We start from the raw sequence: 25,723 nt of genomic DNA on the forward strand, positions 1-25,723 counted from the left end.
TGAAAATAAAGTTTCAATATGATGCTTTACAATAATATATCTGTGCATAAACTGTACATTATTAGTCATTACCAAAGCCAAAACTGGAACTAGACCAGCAAAAAACATAATATGCTGGAGTAAAAAATTACTTTTTTAAACAGAAACAAAATCAAGAGAAAGTTTAAAAAAATTTAAAATGTTGAAAATGTGTAGTTTGTTGTTTTTACTGCAATAAATTGGTCAAATTTAAATGTATTATTTTTCTATTGCTAAAGATGCGTGACCAAACTCTTATTTTAATTAATAAAACCGTTCAATGAATCGGTTTTATTTAAATGCACTAAAATGTGTGTCTACATGTATCTTTGTGTGGTTGTGGCTAGTTGTGTGGACTCTGCTAAATTTAGAATGACTTGTGTCTCTATAGGGTTATAGTCATCTGTATTTTTTTTCCTCAGCCCCTTTAAGATATTCAGTTACATCATTTTTTAGTGACTCATGCTGAAGCATGCAATCATACTCACTGTGTCTGAATATAATGCTCGATGCTGTTCGTGTAACGTGTTTTTTTTTTGTTTTTTTTTTGCTTTCTAATGAGGAATTACACTTTCTACCATGAAATTCTGTTTAACTCCAATTTCTTCACCTAATTCTTGATCTTCACGGTAGAGTTTTGTTTCCCACATTCTGATAAAGGACGCAATAACTATTTCTCAAGCCTTATCTTACATGAGAAAAAATGTTTTTGGTCAAGCATGAACACTTATGGCGTAGTTTAGTCTGAAACTCACCACTTTTTATCTGAGTTTGCAATTAACACATGAAAGTTATACAATTGTGTTTTGCTATTCAAACCTTTCGGTTTCCCAAAGAAACATTAACATGAAGTACATTTGAATATTCCTAGAAAATATAGTTCTTCAAGAACCTCCATTGAACATTTCCAGCCCACTAAAAAATTCTTATTCTGGAAAAGTTTTTAGACTAAACACAAAATGTTCAGTGCAAGTGATATAAAAAGTGATGTTCACTTACTTTTCAAAGTAAAGTTTACTTATCGATTTCACTTTAAAAGAAACAGGTTTACTCACCTTTTAAAGTCAACAAATCACTTTAAAAGCAATAAGTTTACTCTCTTTTCTGAGTAAAGTCAACTAATCGCTATAAAATCAAATTGTTTACTTATTTTTTCTGAGTAAAGTAAAATAGTAATTCTAAAAGCAATGGGCTTACTCATTTATCTGAGTAAAGTCAACAAATTGCTGTAAAAGCAACAGGTTTACTCACTTTTCAAAGTCAACGAATCACTTTAAAAGCAATGTGTTTACTCACTCTTTTCTGAGTAAAGTCAACTAATCGCTTTAAAAGCAACAGGTTTACTCACCTTTTAAAGTCAATGAATCAATTTAAAAGCAATGCATTTACTCAGTTTTTCCTGAGTAAAGTCAACTAATCGCTTTAAAAGCAATGTGTTTACTCACTCTTTTCTGAGTAAAGTCAACCAATTGCCTAAAAAGCAAAGGGTTTATTCACTTCGCTGAATAAAGTCAACTAATCGTTTTAAAAGCAACAGGTTTACTTACTCTCTAAAAGCAATTTGTTTACTTATTTTTTTCTTAGTAAACTAATAATTTTAAAAGGTTTACTCACGTTTTCTAAGTAAAGTCAACTGATCGCTATAAAAGCAAATTGTTTACTTATTTTTTCCTCAGTAAACTAATCACTTTAAAAGCAATAGGGTTTCCTCACTTTTCTGAGTAAAGTCAACTAATTACTTTAAAAGCAATGGGTTTTCTTAATTTTTTCTGAGTCAACTAATCTAAAGCAACATGTTTACTTACCTTTTAAAGTCAACCAATCTCTTTAAAAGCAATGGGTTTACTCACTGTTTTCTGAGCATAGTCACCTAATCGCTTTAATAGCAACAGGTTTATTCACTTCGCTGAATAAAGTTAACTAATAGTTTCAAAAGCAACAGGTTTACTTAATTTGTTCTGGGTATAGTTACCTAATGGCTTTAAAAGCAACACGTTTACTTACTCTTTTCTGAGTATAGTCTACTAATGGCTTTAAAAGCAATGGGTTTACTCACCCTTTTCTGAGTATAGTCTACTAATCGCTTTAAAAGCAACCAGTTTACTCACTTTTTCTGAGTATTGTTTACTAATTGCTTTAAAAGCAATGGGTTTACTCACTCTTTTCTGAGTATAGTCTACTAATCGCTTTAAAAGCAATCAGTTTACTCACTTTTTCTGAGTATTGTTTACTAATCGCTTTAAAAGCAATGGGTTTACGAGACTTTTCTAAGTAAAGCGATTAGTTGACAATACTTAGAAAAAGATAATAACTTCCACTTCTTTTAAAACTATTAGTTGAATACACTGAGAAAAAAGTGAGCAAATCCACTGCTTTTAAAGCATCTAGTTGACTATACTGAGAAAAAAAGTGAGTAAATCCACTGCTTTTAAAGCAATTAGTTGACTATACTGAGAAAAAAGTGAACAAATCCACTGCTTTTAAAGTGATTAGTTGACTATACTGAGAAAAATTGAGTAAATCACTGCTTTTAAAGCGATAAGTTGAATATACTGAGAAAAAAGTAAGTAAATCCACTGCTTTTAAAGCATCTAGTTGACTATACTGAGAAAAAAGTGAGCAAATCCACTGCTTTTAAAGCATCTAGTTGACTATACTGAGAAAAAGTGAGTAAATCCATGGCTTTTAAAGCAGTTAGTTGACTATACTGAGAAAAAGTGAACAAATCCACTGCTTTTAAAGCGATTAGTTGACTTTACTCATAAAAGAGTGAGTAAATCCACTGCTTTTAAATTGATTAGTTGACTTTACTCATAAAAGAGTGAGTAAACTCGTTGCTTTTAGAGCAATTAGTTGACTTTACTCATAAAAGAGTGAGTAAACTCGTTGCTTTTAGAGCAATTAGTTGACTTTACTTGTAAAAGTCTTGTAAACCCATTGCTTTTAAAGTCAACTATTTGCTTTAAGCAACGAGTTTACTCTCTTTAAAAGTCAACTAATCACTTTAAAAGCAACAGGTTTCCTCACTTTTCTTGACTAGGGAGTCCGTTAATCACTTTGTGCAGTGTACAGAAACATTTGAGGGATGTCAAAGATTCAGCAGGAACAACCAGTCCCAGTCATGATCACTGACTTTCAAATGGCCCTTTTAGATTTGTTTATGCTAAAGCAGGGGTCTCAAACTCAATTTACCTGGGGGCCGCAGGAGGCAAAGTCTGGGTGAGGCTGGGCCGCATAAGGGATTTCACAAAAAAAGTCCTCAAATGTCATTATTAACAGTTTTAATTATTTCTTCTGAACATGAAGTGTCCTGAACATTAATAGAACATTGAGTGAAGATTATGAACAGTTCTTCTGAACATCGCATCTTTTGCCTACTTCTTGCTGCCAGAGACTTGACAGCGCTTCTTCTCACAAATCTGAACCACATTTGGCTTTAGAGCGGAAGCAGTTGAGACCCTCAGTATGGCTTGTAGATGATCATCATTAAGTCTAGACCTGTACTTTGACTTATTGAAGTCCTAGGGAAAAAAGTGGGGGAACTCACTCAAAACTTCCGTTCCCTCACCTAAAAAAAAAGGCGTATATATGTATAAATAAAACACCCCCACCCCACTCCAGTCACATCAGTCTGTACCAGTCTGTATCTACCTATAATATCAATATATATAAGATGCAGGGCAGGCACGTGCACACATAGGGCTCAACCTGTGCAGAGCACATGCCCTTTTTAGTCTTGCATAGAAAGTGCCCTTCCAAAATGATCAAAAGTGCCCCCACGACGCGACACACCCTCGGTCCCGCCCTTCAGTAGGCGCGCGATAACACCGCTCTTGAATACGCGCGCGATAACACAGCTGATCAGAATGCGCGCGACAACGCGCATTGAGTGAAAAGCGCGCTGTGTACGGATAGAATCAGCGGAGCGGGGAGCGGGGAGCGATCTCTCTCCCCGCTCCGCTGATTCTGTCAGAGTACAGCGGTCGGCGCGGGCCACAAAATATTGCACTGAGGGCCGCAAATGGCCCGCGGGCCGCGAGTTTGAGACCCCTGTGCTAAAGTGAAATCAACTACTGTACATAGGTTTGAGCAAAACAAAAGACTTCTACAAACTATATCATGCAGTTTAATCTTTAAAACTATGGACACCTTTTATTCACAAACATCTATATTTGGCACAGAAACATAATAAGGGCACTTAAAGACTATATGTGGGTCACTCGAAAACACATAGACGTTGTAAACCTTGAGTGTGTACTTTATGAATGAGCTCCTGCCCTCATATGGACTAATTCATCAGCTGTGATGAATAGGATATGAATGAGTGCTTCTGGCCAATCAGACGGCAGCACCTGCACTGTAATTCTCTGTTGTTTATCATGAGCACCGGTGGAGGAATGTCTGCTCTGGGTGAAACCTTGGGTCTGGAAACCCTGCCTCAGGCCGGGCATGTTTACTTTAGGAAGGGCTTGCATGTGCTTTACGTCACCTTACTAAGTTTAACGCTCAAGTTCACACACATTTGAGAGCAAATGCACTCGTGGGTGTGAACGGCGAGCTTGTGTGACTGATGGTTTCAGTAGTGTGAAGCAATGCAGCTTGGTATGTGAAGGATTTAACATTGTGCTTGTGCTTTCATGCTAAACGTGTCCGTGTGTTAAATCATGCATTTCATTATTGAAGTAGATTAGAGTGATTTTATTAGCGCTAAACTGGAGGATGGTAGCATTACACTTGCAAAAGGCATCATGAATTATTGCAGACTCATCTGATGGATGGATTTAACCTCATAAAACCCGATCTAAATGGATAGAGGCCTTAAAATGATCAACATTATCAAACTTTATACTGATAACATTGGCTTCATACCTTCTGTTTACTGATCCAATGAAGGCTTTTTAGAGGTTTTCTAAAAATAAAAATGATTAGGGAGATTTTATTAGCGCTTAACAGGAGGGCGGTAGCATTACACTTGCAAAAGGCATTATGAATTATTGCAGAGTCATATGATGGATGGATTTAACCTCATAAAACTGATTCAAAACTGATAGAGGCCTTAAAATGATCAACATTATCAAACTTTATACTGATAACATTGGCTTCTACATACCTTCTGTTTACTGATTCATTGAAGGCTTTTTAGTGGTTTTCCAAAAATAAAAGTGTTGGAATATTAATATTTCAAGGCTTACTGGACTGTGTATGATTTTATTACACATGACATCATCTTTTAAATATGTATATGGGCGACACGGTGGCTCAGTGGTTAGCACTGTTGCCTCACAGCAAGGTGGCCACTGGTTGGAGTCATGACTGGGTCAGTTGGCATTTCTGTGTGGAGTATGCCTGTTCACCTCATGTTGGTGTGGGTTTCCTCTGGGTACTCCGGAGTACAGTTCAAAGACATGCACTATCAGTGAATTGGATTAACTAAATTGACTGTAGTGTATGAGTCTGTGTGTGAGAGTGTATGGATGTTTCCCAGTACTGGGTTGCAGCTGGAATGGCATGAGCTGTGTAAAACATATGCTGGAATAGTTGGCGGTTCATTCCGCTGTAGCGACCCTTGATAAATCAAGCCGCAAGAAAATGAATGAATGAATGTATAATATGTATAATATATGAAACATTAATTATCTCTCCGATTTTTTCCCCACTCAAGGTTTTTGATAGGCACTGAAGTTTCCATAATCGACAGAACATTTTCATTGGACAAAATGATGTAAAAGGTTGCTTTAAATTATTATAAAGTTAATTTACATTAGCAAAAACAGATCTCTTAAAGGGAAATGCCACACAAAATTCTCAAACTAGACTTTAACAGGTCAAGAGTGAGGAAATGATGGCCGACTTTATGGCTGAAAAAGTATGTTAAAGGTGCTGTATGTGAGTTTTTCACTCTTGTAAAGCATAAAAATGGCATAATATGTTTGCAGATATTTAAAAAACTTGCTAAGTGAACATTCTTGTGAAGATGCTGAAGTCAGATATTCTGCTTTGAAAATGTGCGCTACATGCCAGAACGGTTGTCTTTGTTTTGGTAATTTAAACCGCCCAATGCCAGTTTAGCCAATCATATTTCAGCACGCGGGTAGCCGTCCGCTACCCAAAAAATGCAACCTCCGGTGGACAGTCGCAGACTTTGAAATGAGGCGCAGATTCAGAGTTCCACATGACATGGTTATTAATTAGGAAATAACATAAACATTAGGAATGTAAACATTTGGTGAGCAGGTTACATTGTAACCCCGTGAATTAACATGCAACGTGAAGAGATTTGCAGTGATAAACAATTGGGCAGTTTGCACCAGACCCAACACGACAGTAATTTAAATACAGCCATTCAGAAGCACAGAATAGTGCACTCACTGCACTGCAACGAAATGGTAAGGTTCATAATCTAATTAACATATATTAAACCTCTTTAACATTATTAATGCTGAATCCCAGATCTTAAGTTCACAGTTTAAAATTTTAAGTGGTTTATTTAGTTTTTAAGATCTGAGGTGAACTTTCTGCTGCTGCTTTCAGTAGTATGCCAATAAATTTCTTGTAAAATGGCATTTAAACTCGAATTATTCGCATTTAGCACTGAATAAAGCACATTAGGCAACGCGGTGGCGCAGTGGGTAGCTTGTTCGCCTCACAGCAAGAAGGTCTCTTTGTTTGGCGGAGTAACGAACTGAAGAGCAGGTTGGGGGTATGGAGTAGCGAAGGGGGATTCCGGGAGTTTTCCGTGAGACAGAACAAAACGGGAGATAGGTCAGAAATACGAGAGACTCCCGGGAAAAATGGGAATGTTGTCAGATATGGGTGACAAAAGACAAAAACTGTTTTTAATATAGAAAATATTTCCTCTATAGCGTGCCGTTGCTTTTATTTAGAACACAGCTTAAATCAGTCATTGTTGGTGTCGTCAATCTGGCAACCTGCGTGTGTTTTGAAGTTGGGGTGCAATACCTAGTTCAACCATTAGGTGTCAAACTTGCATACTTATGATTTAGATTTTTCCAGGGGGCTCTGAGGGTTCCATACAGAACATTTAACATCCATAGAAGGTTTTCGTTGCACAATATCGAATTGATCAAATTAATCAATCGATCGATTGATGATACAGGTTTACTGTATAAACTTATGACTGATTAAATACTTGTGTGTTTTACATCTATTATAATTTCTTTGATTGCATTAGTAATTACACTGTTCCTTGCCATCTCCTACAGCTTAACCCACACTTAAAACCTACACATCATACTCAAACCATGATAAAACCCTACCCGTATAACACCTCAAGAGCACCAGAAGTGTACTTCACTACATTATGAACACAGTAAGCACATGTATTTATTTTTGATGCAAGTACATAGTAGTTAAGACCACCTAATATAAAGTGATACCCCAAAAGTCTTAAATGTCTGTTTATTAAAGTCTGTTTATTTGAACAAATGCAAAAAATAACTTGACCGTATAATTGTTTTGGATATAATTGAAGTTTTTTGTTGATAATTGTTCTAATTTACTAAATCAATTGATGTTAATGTCATTTTTAACCAACTTTTGTTTGAATGACTTTCGCATTCATTCATTCACTTTACTTCAACTTACTCCCTTAATTATCAGGTGTCACCACAGCAGAATGAACCGCCAATAACTTTCTTTACCAAAACAAACTAACAAAAAACATTCTGCCAAAGTCAAATACAGTTAAGACATACAGAATCATGTATGAAAGTGAAACAGTTGCCCCCTGTCTTTAATGAGCAGAACTGCAGGCGAAAAATGACGTCAAGCTGTCATGAAAATCAGCACGTAGACATTTGGCATCAAGGAGACGATATAATGAGACCTGCCCGCGAACAATGACCCACATCCCACTAACAAACCAACAACTCTGATGCTCACTGTTCTGCCTGTCAGCTTGCATCTGCTGCCACTGCAAGAACACAATTACGTTCAGTCAGACATGCTCATGAGAACTGTTCCCTTCCAGCTCTGAGAAAATACAGACAACAGTCAGAACACATTAACCCGGTATAGCATGAGTGTTAAAAGCCTCACTCTTTGTCTCCCAATAATATTTGTCTTTGTAAAATAATATTTAAACGCTTAGTTTTATTAAATCCATTTCATCTTTATGTCTATAGCGCTTGTGTAGATTGTGTCAAAGCAGCTTAACATACACTCAAAACACAATTCTTAAGCTTTTTTGGGGACAACTTAATTCTTTTATGTTCAACCCACTTGAATTTGTTAGGGTAACTTAATGGATTTGTGTTGGGACATGAATTAAGTGTGTGGAACCAGGGGCGGACTGGGACTAAAAATCAGCCCTGGCACTGTAGCCACACCAGCCCACATTACCACACCGACACAGCCCCACCCAAGGACACGCACATATATTGGTGTACAGATGGTAAAATGATATAAGCATGACCTTATTTAAGAGATATTTAAACATTTAATGTATGTGACTGGAACAAAAGCAACCCATTTATATATGCAATCATGTCATTCATTTTCTTTTCGGCTTAGTCCCTTTATTAATCTGGGAACCGTCAGCTTATCCAGCATATGTTTTACACAGCGGATGCCCTTAAAGCTGCAACCCATTATACTGGGTTACCCAATTCACAATTGGCCTACCCAATTCACCTATAGCATGTGTTTGGACTTGTGAAGGAAACCAGAAGGAAATACACGCTAAAATGCAAACTCCACACAGAAACACTAAATGACCCAGATGAGGCTCAAACCAGCGACTTTCTTGCTCTGAGGCGACAGCACTACCTACTGCGCCATCACACTGACCCCTTTCGAGACTAGTTCAGTAAAGTTTATGTATTTGGCAATGTCTAACTTGACTGCCTTTCCCTTTTTTTTTTGCACGTACTGTTTGTTTGATATTCTTGCCAGATTTTGATTACATCTGAGTAGCCTCAGATTGGGTCGGCCCATCTCGAAACCAGCCGGTTGTTGCCAATTGGGCCAATGCCTAACATTTACTATTATTCCTACTATTATCACCATCATCATCATAATATTCACATCTCGCACAAGATAAAAGATGCCTACATTTAAAAAACAATACATATGAAAAAATAAATAAATAAAATAGGTGACCGGCCCACATTTAAAAAATGGTCCGGCCCTTCTGGCATTTTCTAGAATTGCCAGATGGCCAGTCCGCCCCTGTGTGGAACCCTGCATTTTTTACAGTGTAGATGAAGTTCTTGTAAACTGAATCTGCTTTAATCCAGATTTTTCAAAGTTTGTCATTAAACAATGGTTTTCGCAGCATGCTGTTAAAGAATTTTAGGTTTCCTAAAAGCTCTAAACCGCTTAGAGGATATTGTTCTTAAAGAGATTAATCCCCAAAGAAATACAATTCTGAAATGTTAGAAAAAACAAACTAGAGTTTTGGTCTCACAAAAGACGATATATTGAAAAAAAAAATGGAAACCGATAACCATTAACAGTATATCCATAGTAGAAAAGACTAATACGTTGGCAGTCAATACTGGTTTCCAACAATTTTCAATATATCTTCAAGGGTGAGTAAATGAGTTATTAGTTGAAATGATGACGAATTAAAATTTTTGGGTGAACTATCCCTTTAAGAGATTTGTTTCAGCTACTACACAGAACATATTCTAAAGAAACTTTTGTTACTCTATAAAGATCTATACATGAATCAATCGATCAAATTAATCAATCGATTAAAAAAATAACAACGAATTAATCAAACTTTTTTTGAAAATTAATCGCGATTAATCGCATTTAAAAGACTGAAACTTGTCATTTTGGCTATTCAAATGTAAAATTAATGTAAACGCAAGACAAAAACTATTTAAATTCAAAATATAATTGTTTATTAGAACTTTTTTTAACTTGTAACACAGATTTCTTCATGTAAACAACATACACACAATAAACCATCAAGATCCTGGCTTGACAGACATATTTATTACAGAAATAAAAACACAGGCATGTTAATGCCATTTGAATTTCAAAACAATCAATGCCAACAAAGAAAACATTGGTTTCCAAGTTAGACTCTAAGTGGACTGCAAAAATGGCCTGCAAAAAAACAGGAATTGCAGATACGGAAAATATAAAATAATATTAATAATAATAATAATAATAATAATAGTAAAGTATTGAATACAAACTATTGCACTCATTGTAAAGTTGTATTGCTGTGAGTTGAGAACAGTAATTATAAAGTAGAAAGAATTTTGTTCAGCCCTCCTTTACATTCATCCATCCAGTTGCTAAGACAGTCCAGTCCAGACATCCCAAGTCTCCCGGAAGTTGTGGGAGTATCCCGCAAATGCACAGAGACTCCCGGATGCCGCAAATGAATGATAATCTCCCGGAAATCGCATGTCTCCTGCCCGGTCCTTAAATACATTGCACATCCCTCTCCACCGCATCCCTCCTAGCTCCTCAGGTACGTCGCGCGCAACTCACCCCCACCGCTCTTCAGGTACGTCACGTGCAACTCACCCCCACCGCTCTTCAGGTACGTCGCGCGCAACTCACCCCCACCGCTCTTCAGGTACGTCACGCGCAACTCACCCCCACCGGTCTTCAGGTACGTCACGTGCAACTCACCCCCACCGCTCCTCAGGTACGTCACGTGCAACTTACCCCCACCGGTCTTCAGGTACGTCACGTGCAACTCACCCCCACCGCTCCTCAGGTACGTCACGTGCAACTTACCCCCACCGGTCTTCAGGTATGTCACGTGCAACTCACATGCCCCTACTCAGATACGTTGCGCACTCAAACCCTGACACAGACACACACAGACAGACAGACACACCCAACGAGCCGGAGAGACTCCCTTCAGATACAACACACAGGATCGCTCTAGATAGCCTGGTGATGCGACATTAATTGTTTTATACTTTAACTTGCCTTCAAAAAGTGCTTTCTTGGTCTTATCTATAATTCCATTTTTTATCATATTTTGCTGCAGTGTGATATTGCTGTATATCGGCACTGGTGGTAAGTGTGCGTTGTGCCCCACCAGTGACAATATATAGCTATATCGCACTGCTTTGAGTGGGATATTGTATTTATACAACAGTTCGACGGCATAATCGTGTGTATACCATTGTTGTATGAGGAACTACTTTCTTTTGCCATTCATTCACATCTACAGCTGACGTCAAAACAGCAGAAACCATTATTAATTCACCAACTACATTTTAGAGCTAGTGTTTGAATGATTCTCTAGCTTAATGTCTAAAGTGATGACAAAACAGGTGATTTTGCTCACATTTTAAGATTACAAAGCTGAACAGCATTAAATGCCATCAGTCTAGAGCCATTTCCCAGGATTTTTCTGTTGCAATCGGAAGATCACAATAATTAACCCTGGAAAAGCCAAAGCAAAGCAAACACCAGCAGATTACTATGGTATAAATACTGCACTACAACATACAAAAGAGAGAGAGATCGACTTAGAAAGTCACTTACCTGTTTTACATTGATTTGATCAGCTGTAGTTAGAAACTGCGCTGAGTTTTTCTCTTCTAAGGGCTTATTGTGAGGTCTCTGTCGCCATCTTGTGGAGGAATGCCAACCGTCTTTGCTCTGCTCAGTGTGACAGGCTGATGGATGCCGGCGAGCTGTATCTCTGAAATGATAAATATTTTAAAATAGGCACTATCCTTATAAATAAACTTCATAGTTGCAATCTAAATTCTTGATTAAAAAAAGCCCCAAAAGTACATTATGTTGTCCAACAGCTGCAATATTTGTCAAACTGTAGTAAGTTTATTGATCTGCTGTCACTCTATGTGGGCGGGTTAATACAGAAGGGTGAAGAGGCTGAAAAAGTGCTGTTAATGCAGAATGTCGCAATGCTATCAGCCAATCAGATTCGGGAACTAGACACTATACATTATATCTTAGTATCTTATCATAATTTTGATTGTCATTAAATTAATTTGCTTAAGCAAAATTAATTCTTTATCCATTTTGAGGGTATCTTTGAGCAGCTTCGACACCGAGGCTGAAGTGCATGTGCCGAGATCTTCGGCTACATTCAGTATTCTAATGTTTGACCTCCTCTTTCTCCCATCCATGTCCAAACATTTCTCTTGTAGGCTTCCCACATTTTTCTCCAGTTTGCGCACTGTGTTTTGCAGTTCTGTAACATCGTCTGAGCAGCAGGATAAGCCTCGTTCCATGTCTGACACTGTCATTTTAATTGCTTCAAGATCTGAGCGAACAGCTAAAGCATTGCTTGCTATCTTAGATTTAACTGCTTGTAGTTCAGCTTTGACCATTTAAAATTCGTCTGACTGCACTTTTCAGTTCTGTTTGAAAGAGCGAGGTTATTTCCCTTTTGATAAATGAGATTAGCTCAGCTTTAATCTCCAAAATGTCAGTGTGTTCGGCTGGCTCGGACATCATGCTAGGTGTATTAGCATCCTCTTGATTAGCAGCGGTTTTCCCGGTGTACTTATATTTACGTAGTTTGCCCGCCATTTTGGATTTATGAAGAATCCAGCTTCTTTATGTAGAGTAATAAAGTCTTAGACAGATATATTGGTCATATTTTCGAAAGCGCCTTAAATTTTTGAGTTATATTACGTTTTTTGCAGAGCTCACCCAACTTTTACCTTACTCCATTGCCTGCTCAGTAGCGCCCCAGAAAAATAAATTCTGACTTTTTTTTGTTTATTTATTAATTAAAAAGAGATTTAACCACAGAAGCATTATTAGAACACTACTATTAATAAAACAACTGTAACTAATTGAATAAGATTAGTGATAAACGGCACACGGTGATCCTCTTTCTAAAGTCTAAAAATAGATCTCAGTGTAACAGACATGCATCTGTTCACAGGCTGGAATGCTTCTCTTGTGTGGGAATAACAAAGCCTGACCTTTTCTAAACAATTCAGAAGGTGTGTGAGCTCGAGGGACTGACACACACACCGCGTCATGAGCATTAAACGCTGCGTCTAATGTGTCTGAAGCATTCAGCAGCTCTAAATGTTTACCCACAAATGAGCTTAAAGACTGCAATCAAACACCAGGGTGGATCAAGCACTTACGCATTTGATCAAAAGTGCGCTTTCAGTGTGTTCGTTTCTGGGTTTTGTCTGGAAATCCAACCTGTTTCACATGCAATGCTATACCAGTTGTGTACATTCAGGTTGTTTATGACTTAAAGGGTCACGAAACACCAAAACACATTTTTTGAGCTGTTGACAGTCGTATATGTGTCCCACACTGCTAAAAACACTATTAGGACACCTATATTTCACTAAAAAGTGTAAATTGGTTGTTTTTGCGTTATTTTAAGCAAATTCGTACTTCCGGTTTGAAATGAATTTTTGAAGCTGCGTCACGGTCATGACATAATAGCGTGTATACCAGCGTGCAGACTGGACGTCTGTGCCAGAGTGAGTCTTATTACGTCTTACAGTGTGATGCATTAATGCATGAGTAAGGCTTGGTTCAAACCAATCAGCGTGCTCTATTGTGCAACTTCATTAATATTCATTAGTGTCATAAGCCCCTTTCACACATACAGACCTTTCCGGAAAATTACCGGCAATTTTCCGGAAAGGTTGTATGTGTGAACAGGTCCTTTTTGAAAATACCGGTAAATTCGTTCTGGCTATTTTCCGGAAAGAGAAGTTGTAACATTACCGGCAATTTGCCGGAATGCTGCGCTGTGTGAATGCAGAAGGAAGATTGCCGTAATAAGCGCGTCCACGTCTAGAACGTGCTGACGTGAGACATCTGCTTTAGCCAATCACAACAGTCAGACGCATTTACGTCCGCGCGGTTTGTGAGAATAAAAGCCTTTGAATATTTTTCCAGACACATTTAGCTGCTAGATGTTAGTCAGATCACGTTTATATGTTCTTCTTAATGCCATCTGTGTAAATAATCATCGATGACATGCTTATGATAAGCCGTTGTTTGTTTACCTTCAAGCTTTGCGTGTGCCTGTGAAACAGCCTGTGAGCGTCTGCACACGCACATATTATGAACATCTCGACATGCGAACAATATTGATCATCCACAGAGTTTGTAATTTAGTCAAATGTTTACAAATACAAGCGCAGCCGTTTAAAGCTCATTTGTGGTGAATGATGTCAGAATTTACTGGTATTTTGGAATGGATGTGTGAATGCTCTTTTCCGGAAAATTTCCGTAACGTCCTCGCCTGTGTGAACAGCGCTTTTTTCAATATACCGGTAAAGTCTTTCCGGAAATTTTCCGGATATTTACCGGTATCACTGTGTGAAAGGGGCTATTGTGTTTAGATGACAGAGACGCCACGTTGTATTGGCAAAACAAGCGTGAAGTGTTGCTTTTATAGTTTGCTGCAGTGAAGTTTTGTTTTCATTTTCTCTCTGTGAGAGCGCAGCTGGCGTCACGTGTGGATTAATGTAACCCTCCCAAAAAGGGCATAAAGTATTCACACACAACACAAGTTCTTTGCTGGACAAAATACAGTATTTATTTTGGGCCACAATAATCAAGTAAACGTCAAACACTCAATTCATTTAAATACTAATTTCACTTTTATTTTATACAATAATCTTAAAGATTAAAATTCCACACAAGGGGAGCAGCAGGTAGGGAATCAAAAGGACATAAAGTTCATAATGTAAAGATTGTTAGCGGACGGCATAAAAATTATTAGGTAAGGCAATTAAAATGACCACCACAAGGCATTTAACAAGGGGTATCAACCGTAATTGTGCAACACATCCTCATTTCACATCAACCCAGAGTTGTAATACACCACACAGTAAATCTCATAAATATAAATGTATAAATAACACCCATAAATAGACTCCACACAGCAATCAAATCATAAGCTACCATCAATACCACTCCAGCTAAATATCAAGCCGTCGTCATTTAACATTTCCTTTACGGAGCGTGATGCTAGCCTGCGCTCATCCCCCGTCACACGCACGCACACACACACGCACGCACGCACGCACGCACACACACAGACAGACAGACAGAGTACAAGCGCCGGGAGCAATCAAACTCACTCAAACTCCCGGCGAACAAAATGCAATGCACACACAATGACCCCGCAACAGTATAACTGTGCTGCTGGCCCGCTTACCCGCTACCGGACGTGGGATACAGCGATTGGAAAGTCAACAGCGGCCGCCGAAACTTTAGTCCGGGGAAACCCCAGCACTACCAACTATCCCTCCCAGTCATTCGCTCGCGCACAACATCATGCCCACGTCCCGGCACGATAGCCTTGGCCAGCGGCTCAGCAGCACCTGCAATCAAAAACCAAGAAAAACCCCTCCTGACCCAGAAACTACAATCGCTTTTAAAGGCTTGGACTCATTACAAATTGAACTCAGCTGTTCATCTCCTGGAAACGTCATAGACGCAAATGACGCCAGTACGCATCATCCTGGTTTGGGAAGCACCGCTTACATCAACAGTGTACGCGACGCTCGACAACAATAGCTTACGTGTCTAAGGAGGAACATTGTTTACCTGAGAGCTGTTCTCATCTGCAAACGCTGAGATCTGGATTCGCCTGTAGTCTTCTCTTCATAAAGACGCGGCTCTAGTTGCTGGTGATTGTCCTGTCTCTACAGATTTGGTAAGTGAGCGAGCAGTGCTCTTTGGTTATTCAGTTTGTTTGTATCAAACAAACTATTGCACTAAGTGTAAACATGTTATCACCACAACCAAACTTTAACCTCGTGTAGGGTTTTTACCGCATTTTGTGACCGGAATAACACACGCGGCTTTCTGACGCTACCTGCCATGTGCATCTAAGTTTCCGGGAAATGCGGAGGGTTTTTTCTCTCATTCGCCGTGCAGGATCAAACATTGCATGAAAAATACACGCTTAGAGCAGTTCCTCGAATCAAATATCTCGTTTGTCGCGAGGGGCATGAATGAATTCCCTGAATCAAAGAGCCAAACTGCAGTTAAAGTCCAACATTTAATAATTTGGCAAATAATTCGACTACAGATGTCCATGTATGTTAAACACCATCACTTTCTCCTGTGTGTGTTTTGGCTCCGAAACTCACGCGTGCCCAAATAGACACTCCCACACCCTCCCACTTTAGTTCCTCCGACACTCCCCCCTAAACAGAGCTGGACACGCCCACTTTTCTGACTTTTTCCAAAGTAGAGGTGTGAAAACACCCTGCAGAAACGAGGGGGTTTCATGGCCCTTTAAAAGAGAAGCATTTTATTCATTTATCCATTCATTCATTCATTCACCCATTCATTTCTCTTAAGGCTTAGTCCCTTTATTCATCAGGGGTCGCTACAGTGGAATGAACCGCCAACTAATCCAGCACATGTTTAACACAGCTAATGCTCTTCCAGCTGCAACCCAGAACTGGGGAACATCCACAAACTCTCATTCACACGTGTACACTACAGCCAATTTAGTTGATCTAATTTAGAGGTTCTCAATCTTTTTCACTTCGAGGCCCACCTTTTTATACATATATAATTAATAACACAGTTATTTCAGTTATTCTTTACAACTGCAGAGTATTTGGGCCTTTTCTTCAGTAAAGTAACCTGACAGGACTACAGAAGATAGCAAAAAAAAAAATGCAGCTGCTTCGAATTAGACTGACTTTTTTTATATCCATTAAAATAAATAACCTAACCATAACCCTAAATGTGTAATACCCTCGCAATCTGTTGAAATGCATTGATCTAATGGCGGTTTGGTTTGTAGCTGGACATTATTAGAGTTCACTGACAGTAACAGAAAACAGCCGTTCACTTCTAATACAACACCGAGTATCTCTAGATCCTCCTGTACGGATGCTCGTCAGTTATAAAACGCTCGCAAGACATTAATTTGGACAGCTATGCGGATATTTGAGAGTGTTCACACAAGGAGAACATGCATAGTTTGTGAATTAACTCTGGTAAGTCGCAGACATAAGGCACACACGAGCTGGTTATTACTCTAATCATTGTATTTGCATGGCTGTTTGCTTTACGTAGTCCCAGTCAACGTGCAGCGGTTAGAAATTTAAGCCACGGTTATGTCTGTAATTAACAGTGAGGCTGTTTTGCCTAAATTAGCCTGTTTAATCACAGAAAATGGGAAATACTGTACTATAATTTTAATATGACATATTTAATAATGAAATCAAATGATTGTAGTATAATATTTAAGTTAATTTAGCTATCTTGCGGCCCACCTTCAGGATAGTTGAGGCCCACCGGTTGAGAATTCCTGATCTAATTCTTCTATAGCACATGTCTTTGGACTGTGGGGGAAACCGAAGCACCTGGAGGAAACCCACGCCAACACGGGGAGAACATGCAAACTCCCCATAGAAATGCCAACTGACCCAGTCGGGACTCAAACCAGCGACCTTCTTGCTTTGAGGTGACAGTGCTAACCACAACACAACATTTGTACTGTTTTTTTTTCATGTCCTTTGTGTGCAAATATACTGTAAATCTCCAAACACTATAGAGAGTAAACAGAAATAGCAAACTCATGTTGTGTCAAAGTGGGTGGAGACATGCAAATAAGGGGCTTATTATTCATTTATTTTCTTTTCGGCTTAATTCCTTTATTACCAGGGGTTGCCACAGCGGAATGAACCACCAACTATTCCAGCATATGTTTTAAACAGTGGATGCCCTTCCAGCTGCATTCTAGTAGTGGGAAACACCCATATACTCTCGCATTCAAACACATGCTCATACACAATGGACAATTTAGTTAATCCAATTCACCTATAGTGCATGTCTTTGGAAGGTGGCACTATGGGTGGAGACATGCAAAATAGGAGCTTTTTAATAATTATTAATATATATAATAAGATCTTCTTCCAAAATCACTGAATGTAATCAGAGCAATTTGTTTTTACACATGCTTGCAGAAAAAACGCTGAAAAACGTTATAGGTCACATTTAAACGTTATAGGTATATAGACGTTATAGGTTATAAACGTTATAGGTCGCATTTCTCCCAAATTGCTCATTGTTGCTTGCCTCGACAGGCTTATGATTTTATACTAAAATAAATTCCTTGACAGGGAAATGAATAATTCAGTTGTATTCTGTTGTAAGATTAAGATCTGTAATGGAACAATGACCGAGTGACAAAGAAATCACTGCAATGCGCCTATCACACCTTTTGTCTTCATGTTAGATGTAAACACTTCAGGTGAAATCGTGAAGTCATTTTAGTTCAGGCTTTCCTCCTCTTGACTGGTAATGTTCGCTAAAAACCACACGTACATCATTTGAATGATTTTCAGGGGTTTTTGACACCCGCAGCAGGTGTTACACATGCTGTTGTGTTTTGTGAACAGGTGTTTTTGGCTCATGTTTTCACTGTGATGTAATGCTGACTGGTGGGTTTCAGGTAATGTAATGTCTGATTCTGAGTGACTAGTGAAGTCTTTTTAATTGTTTTTATTTAAGCATTAAATTCAGTTTAAAATGTTTCAAATTTGGTTTATGTATGTCAGTCTAATTATATATATATATATATATATATATATATATATATATATATATGTGTATATATATATATATATATATATATATATATATATATATATATATATATATATATATATATATATATATATATACTTATCAGCCACTTTATTAGGTACACCTTGCCTTGCTATTATCATGTTGGACCCTTTTTTGCCCTCAGAACTGGCTTAACCCTTTGTGTCATAGATTCAATAAGGAACTGGAAATATTCCTCAGAGATTTTGCTCCACACTGACATGATAGCATCACACAGTTGCTGCAGATTTGTCGGCTGCACATCCATGATGCGAATCTCCCGTTCCACTATGTCCCAAAGGTGCTCTATTGGATTGAGATCTGGTGACTGTGAAGGCCATTTGAGTACAGTGAACTCATTGTCACGTTCAAGAAACCAGTCTGAGATGATTCACGCTTTATGACATGGTATGTTATCCTGCTGGAAGTAGCCATCAGAAGATGAGTACACTGTGGTCAGAAACGAATGGACATGGTCAGCAGCAGGTAGGCTGTAGCTTTAACACAATGCAGTTGGTACTTATGGGCCCAAAGTGTGACAATAAAATATCCCCCACACCATTACACCACCACCAGCAGCCTGAACCATTAATATAAGGCAGGATGGATTCATGCTTTCCTGTTGTTGACCCTACCAATCGAATGTTGCAGCAGAAATGGAGACTCATCAGATCAGGCAACGTTTTTAGTCTTCTATTGTCCAATTTTGGTGAGCCTGTGCGAATTGTAGCCTCAGTTTCCTGTTCTTAGCTGACAGGAGTGGCACCCAATGTAGTTTTTTGCACCTCATCTGGCACCAACAACCATGCCACGTTCAAAGTCACTTAAATCAGCTTTCTTCCCTAATCTGATGCTCGGTTTAAACTGCAGCAGATCATGTTGACCATGTCTACATGCCTAAATGCATTGAGTTGGTGTCATGTGATTGGCTGATTAGAAATTTGAAGAGCAGTTGGACAGGTGTACCTAATAAAGTGGCCGGTGAGAATATATATATATATATATATATATATATATATATATATATATATATATATATATAGAGAGAGAGAGAGAGAGAGAGAGAGAGAGAGAGAGAGAGAGTTAATATGCAACTGTCAGTGTTCTTTTAGTATTATTTATGCATGTTATTATAGTTTATCTTCCAATAGTAATTTATTTTTTATTTGTAAATTTAGATTAGTTTTACTTTAATGTAGAAAAAAAACATTTTTAAATTATAAAAATATATAAAACAATGATAAATTAATTAAGAAATCCAATTATTTACATACTCTGTTAAATACATGTAAAAAATAAATAAAATTATATATATATATATATATATATATATATATATATATATATATATATATATATATATATATATATATATATATATATATTGTATTTATATGTGTTCTATATACACTGTAAAAAATAAAAAGATGAGTTAAATTATAAAATTAAAGCAACCGGCTGCAAAGAAATTTTGATATTTAATTGCAGTGTTTGAAGTGGTGCCAAACACATTTTTTAAGTTGAGTTAACTTGATTTTTTTTAAAGCAACTGGTTGCAAAGAAATTGAGAGTTTATTCAACCTCAGTGGTTGAAGTGCCAAATTATTTTTTAAGTTGACTGAAAAGGCTAGTTTAAGACAAATATACTTATGGAATAAGCCGATTCATATCAATTTAAAAAAATATTCAAAACTATTCAAAAACTATTTCAAAAACTGGCACTACTCGAACCACTGAAGTTTAAAAATTCAACATTTCTATGCAGCTGGTTGCTTTAAAATTTTAAGTTAACTCAACTCTTTATGTTTGAGAGTGCAGGAAGTAAACACTTCAATGAGGACATCAAAATTTGACATCTCGTCAACAGATTTCATTGTTTTCATTGAACAAACAATTCTAAACATGCACTTAAATCATTTTCAAGAGTAAACTCAACACTGAGCTCAAAAATATGTCCACCTAACTTAGAATTTTTAAACTGAATTAACAACATTTTTAAGTTAGATTTTTACAGTGTAAAAGGTATTTTAAAAATTTTGTTTAATGTATATTGAGTTTTTTTACATGCTGTTTTTATAAAAAAAAATGAATGGATACTTTTATTATAGTTCTTACTGCATACGTAGAATTGTAAAGATAATTCAGTTGATTTTGACATACGTCATCTTTATTAATAGAGATGCATTCAGACATTCGTCCCGTAATGATCATTAACACAAAAGTCATGTATTAGCTCACATATAGAAGGGGCAGGAGAATTTATCAGGAAACTTGTCATAAAATTAGACGTATATCTTTCTTCACAGATGCCTGAGGGGTGTCAGATCATAAAATCCCAGAGAGGTCACGTCTCCAGTATATGTGTCTACATGAGTGTTATCGTGTTTGTGTCATTGTGTGTCATTATAATGATACTGATGTTTGTGTGGTTCAGTCATAGGCTGCGTTCGAAATCCCGTTCAGATGATCTATTAATACTACTACTACCAATAATACCTTTTATATATAGGTGCACTTCAAAGCACTCAAGGACACCTTACAGTATGTCACAGGCACATTATAAAAACAAGATAGACGAGTAATAAAAATTAAAAGCAATCCTGAACAGAAAGGTTTTAACCTGGGATTTAAAATTGGAGATAGAGTCCACCTGAAGAATATCTAACGGCAGGGAATTCCATATCTGTGGTGCTGTGCAGCTAAAATGCCACCAAATGACTTCATCTTTAAATTTGGAACTGATAACAGCTCAGCTGCAGAAGATTTCAGTGAGCGCAGAGGAGTGTACTAGTGAAGAAGATCAGAGAGGTAATCGGGTAAAAGGTTGTGAAGAGCTTTGTAAGTTAACGATTTAAACTCTGCAGCTATTTTGGGATTTCCGCCTGGATTTTGCCTACCCAAAATTAAAAGCTTCCCAAATCATCGTCCAGAGGTGTAAATGCAAAAATTTTGTTTTATTTTAAAGAAAAAATTTTCATAAAACACTATTGAAAGTGTTTAAAATAACTGTATATGTTGTCTGTGTTTATTAAACAATTAAAAAAAGAGGCGCTTTTTGTATTTTATTATTATTATTTTTTGTAAACTCAAATTTGAAAGTGTACCCTTTAGGTTCTGTGTGATCTAGCGTGCTGTAATTAATTTTGGTGGTTCCTGCACTTGTCTGTAATCATAGAAAAAAAGTAAAATGTCTCTACCATAATCTATGCAAAAGTTATTGTATTACAACTGATGAGAGGTGCTGTACAAGCCACAGAGACCGATCCTTGTTTACATATTTCACTATTCTTTTGTTTGATCAAATATAATTCACTGTGTTTGGACCACATCAGACATATGAAGGATTACTGATGCACATCACCTCAAAAACAGAGGAGAATGGCCCTAAAGGGCACAGCATAAGGTAAGAGATGACAGCTGTCTGTGCTATCTGGGGCTGCTTATTGATCATAAATGTATTGTTTTCACTTCTGCGCCATGGAAACACCACAATTCATTCAACAACTGTTTGGCATATGAATATAATTCAGTAAAAAGAATGCTAGAACTGAATGAGCACCGGCAAGAGCTTTCATTTGCGCTATAACATGTACATTTGTCATATATGAACCATTTGAAAATGACTAATGTTCAATACCCAGCTTGTGTATCCAAAATACTGTGTATTTAAGTGTAAATAGTTTTTGTAGAGTAGAATAAAAACTAAAGTGATGCATATGTGCATAAAATATAGATTCTGCACTTTCAAACGAAACCACTTATAGGGGGTATGGTGCAATGCTAGCCCTTTAAATCTTGAAGCGAAAGTCGATGAGGTCACGGACCCAGTATCGGGTCCGCAGAGTTTATCTGAGAATTTTATATTGTACACGATAAAGAACAGGAGGCCAATGCAAATGAAAGAGAATTGGAGGTATGTGTTCAGAAGCACGGGACGAAGCAGTTGCAAAGTAGGTAGTGCTGCCGCCTCACAGCAAGAAGGTCGTTGGTTCAAGCCTCGGCTCAGTTGGCGTTCCTGAGTGGAGTTTGCATGTTCTCCCTGCCTTCACGTGTGTTTCCTCCGGGTGCTCCGGTTTCCCCTCACAGTCTGAAGACATGCGGCACAGGTAGATTGGGTAGGATAAATTATCCGTAGTGTATGAGTGTTAGTGTGAATGTGTGTGTGGATGTTTCCCAGAGATGGGTTGCGGCTGGAAGGACATCCGCTGCGTAAAAACTGGCTGGATAAGTTGTTGGTTCATTCCGCTGTGGCGACCCCGGATTAATAAAGGGGCTAAGCCGACAAGAAAATTAATAAATAAATGTTCAGAAGCATGCGAGCTGCTGAGTTCTGGATTAATTGTAATTATTTAAGTGATACCAGGGATACCAGATAGGAGGGAATTGCAATAATCAATCCTTGATGTAACCAAAGCATGTACAAGCACTTCAGTACTTTGTTGGGATAGTGATTGGAGAAATCTTGCAATGTTACGCAAGTGAAAAAAGGCAGATCGTGAAATATTACTAATATCTTACGAATTATATATTTTACGAATTTACGAATATTTTAGAATTAAACGAAAGTATACCATCTAGTATAACACCAAGACTTTTAGCATGAGTTGTAAAATTTACTTTAGAATTATTGATAGATAGAATAAAGGATTGAGCTTCGGAAAGAACAGATTTAGAGCCAACCAGAAGGGCTTCAGTTTTACTGTACGTTCACACCGAAAGCGGCGAGAGTGTCAAAGTAGCCGGAAGTCATTCATTTTCAATGAGAGCCGGCGGCGATACGCGGCGATGAGCAGCGCAGCGCGTCTTCGCCGGCGTGGCCGTCGAGGAAAGCTGAAATCAAGTCAACTTTATGGTAATGAGCTATGACGCGGTTCGGCGGCAAGCAATCAGAATGAAGACGTCCACCGCTTGATAGGAGTTCAGAGAACACAGACCTGTGAACTTTGGTTCCGACCACAGTTGTTCCCAAGGGTTTGATAAATGTGGTTGCCGGATTTCCCATTATTTACAATGTTTTCTTACAGGAACATGCATTAAATAAGTTACTGATGTGCATTAATGTTATATATACTGTATATTTACCTTAAATCTCACGTGATGTGACAGTACAAAACAGTATAACGTTTGCTGCTTCAGGATATTTCAGACATATGGACACATATTGGATAAATAGAGCAAAGCCACACCACACCAGCTTGATCTTCCATTGTTAAATGAATTTGACAAGAAGTGCGCAACATTTTCATGCTAGAAACATGTTTTATGCGGGAATGTAACTAATATGCTGCAACGGCTCCTTTAAATACGAGATCAATGTAGCGAGTTTTGACGCTCTCGCCACCGGAGCTGAAAGCAGTCAGCGTTGTCGCCAGGGCGGCCAGAGCGACCTTAAACACTCTCGCCGCTTTCGGTGTGAACGTACGGTTACTGTCATTTAACTTTAAAAATTTACTGGTCATCCACATATTAATACATCACAGACATTTAGTAAGATCAGAGGCGGGGTAAGATGGAGCATTCTTATTAGACATATAAGCTTGCGTATCATCTGCATAAAAAATGATGCCATAAGAACGAAATATATGACCTAAGGTAAAATGTAAATAATAAATAAAGAGGACCCAATACATATCCCCGAGGAACATCACGAGGTACTGAGACTGCATCAAAGCGACTTTCCTTTACCTGGACAAACTGTTTTCTGTCAGTAAGATGTAAACCAGCAGAGGGCATTATCAGCGATTCCAATTGAGGCCAGTCGATCCATTAATATTGAATGATTAATGGTAACGAAAGAATACATATAGACAGATAACAAGAACCAGCAGCTAAGAGAAGATCATTAACAACCTCAGTGAGGACTGTTTCTGTGCTGTGTTTAGGGCGGAATCCAGACTGAAAGTGCTCATAGATGTTATTAGTAAGCAGATGTGAGTGAAGTTGAGCTGCTACTGTTTACATTTACATTTAGTCATTTAGCAGACACTTTTATCCAAAGTGACTTACAAATGAGGACAAGGAAGCAACTTACACAACTATAAGAGCAACAATGAATAAGTGATATAGGCAAGTTTCAGGTCTATAAAGTCTAAGAAGGAAAGTATAAGTACTTTTTTTTTTTGGGTACAGTTAGTGTGATATCCAGAGAGGCAATTGCAGATTAGGAAGTGAAGTGGAGACTAAATAGTTGAGATTTTAGTCGTTTCTTGAAAATAGCGAGTGACTCTGCTGTTCTGATGCAGTTAGGGAGTTCATTCCACCAACTGGGCAGATTGAGCGCGAGAGTTCGCAAAAGTGATTTCTTCCCTCTTTGGGATGGAACCACGAGGCGACGTTCATTCAAAGAAGGCAAGTTTCTGGAGGGCACATAGATCTGCAGAAGTGAGAGCAGATAAGAAGGGGTGCAGCCAGAAGTCGCTTTGTAGGCAAACATCAGAGCTTTGAATTTGATGCGAGCAGCAACTGGCAGCCAGTGCAAACGGATGAGCAGCGGAGTGACATGTGCTCTTTTAGGTTCATTGAAGACCACTCGTGCTGCTGCGTTCTGGAGCAGCTGAAGAGGCTTGATAGAGTTAGCTGGAAGCCCGGCTAGTAGAGAGTTGCAGTAATCCAGTTTGGAGAGAACAAGAGCTTGAACAAGGAGTTGAGCTGCATGTTCAGATAAGAAGGGTCGGATCTTTCTGATGTTATAGAGTGCGAATCTGCACGATCGAGCAGTTCTAGAAATGTGGTCAGAAAAGTTGCTGGTCATCAATCGTTACTCCAAGGCTTTTCACCATTTTGGATGCAGTAATGGTTGCCCCATCCATCTGGAGTGAAAAGTTATGGTGTAGAGTCGGGTTGGCAGAAACTACAAGCATTTCCGTTTTTGCGAGGTTCAGCTGAAGATGATGATCTTTCATCCAGTGTGAAATATCCAACAGGCAGGCTGAGATGCGAGATGTTCTTTCCAGTATTTTGGAAACAAAGGAAAGGTTGGCAATCAGCCTAAAATTGTTTAGATCATTGGGATCAGCACCAGTCTTTTTTTAATTATTGGAGTGATAGAAGCTATTTTTAAAGATGAAGGAACGGTAGCAGCAGATAGAAAAGAACAGACAATAGATGTTATGAAGGATGAGAGTGAATTAATACAGGACTTAATTAAAATAGTCGGTTGTGGATCAAG

The sequence above is a fragment of the Danio rerio genome, chromosome 5 (genome assembly GCF_049306965.1).
Source record: "Danio rerio strain Tuebingen ecotype United States chromosome 5, GRCz12tu, whole genome shotgun sequence".
Classification (NCBI taxonomy): domain Eukaryota; kingdom Metazoa; phylum Chordata; class Actinopteri; order Cypriniformes; family Danionidae; genus Danio; species Danio rerio.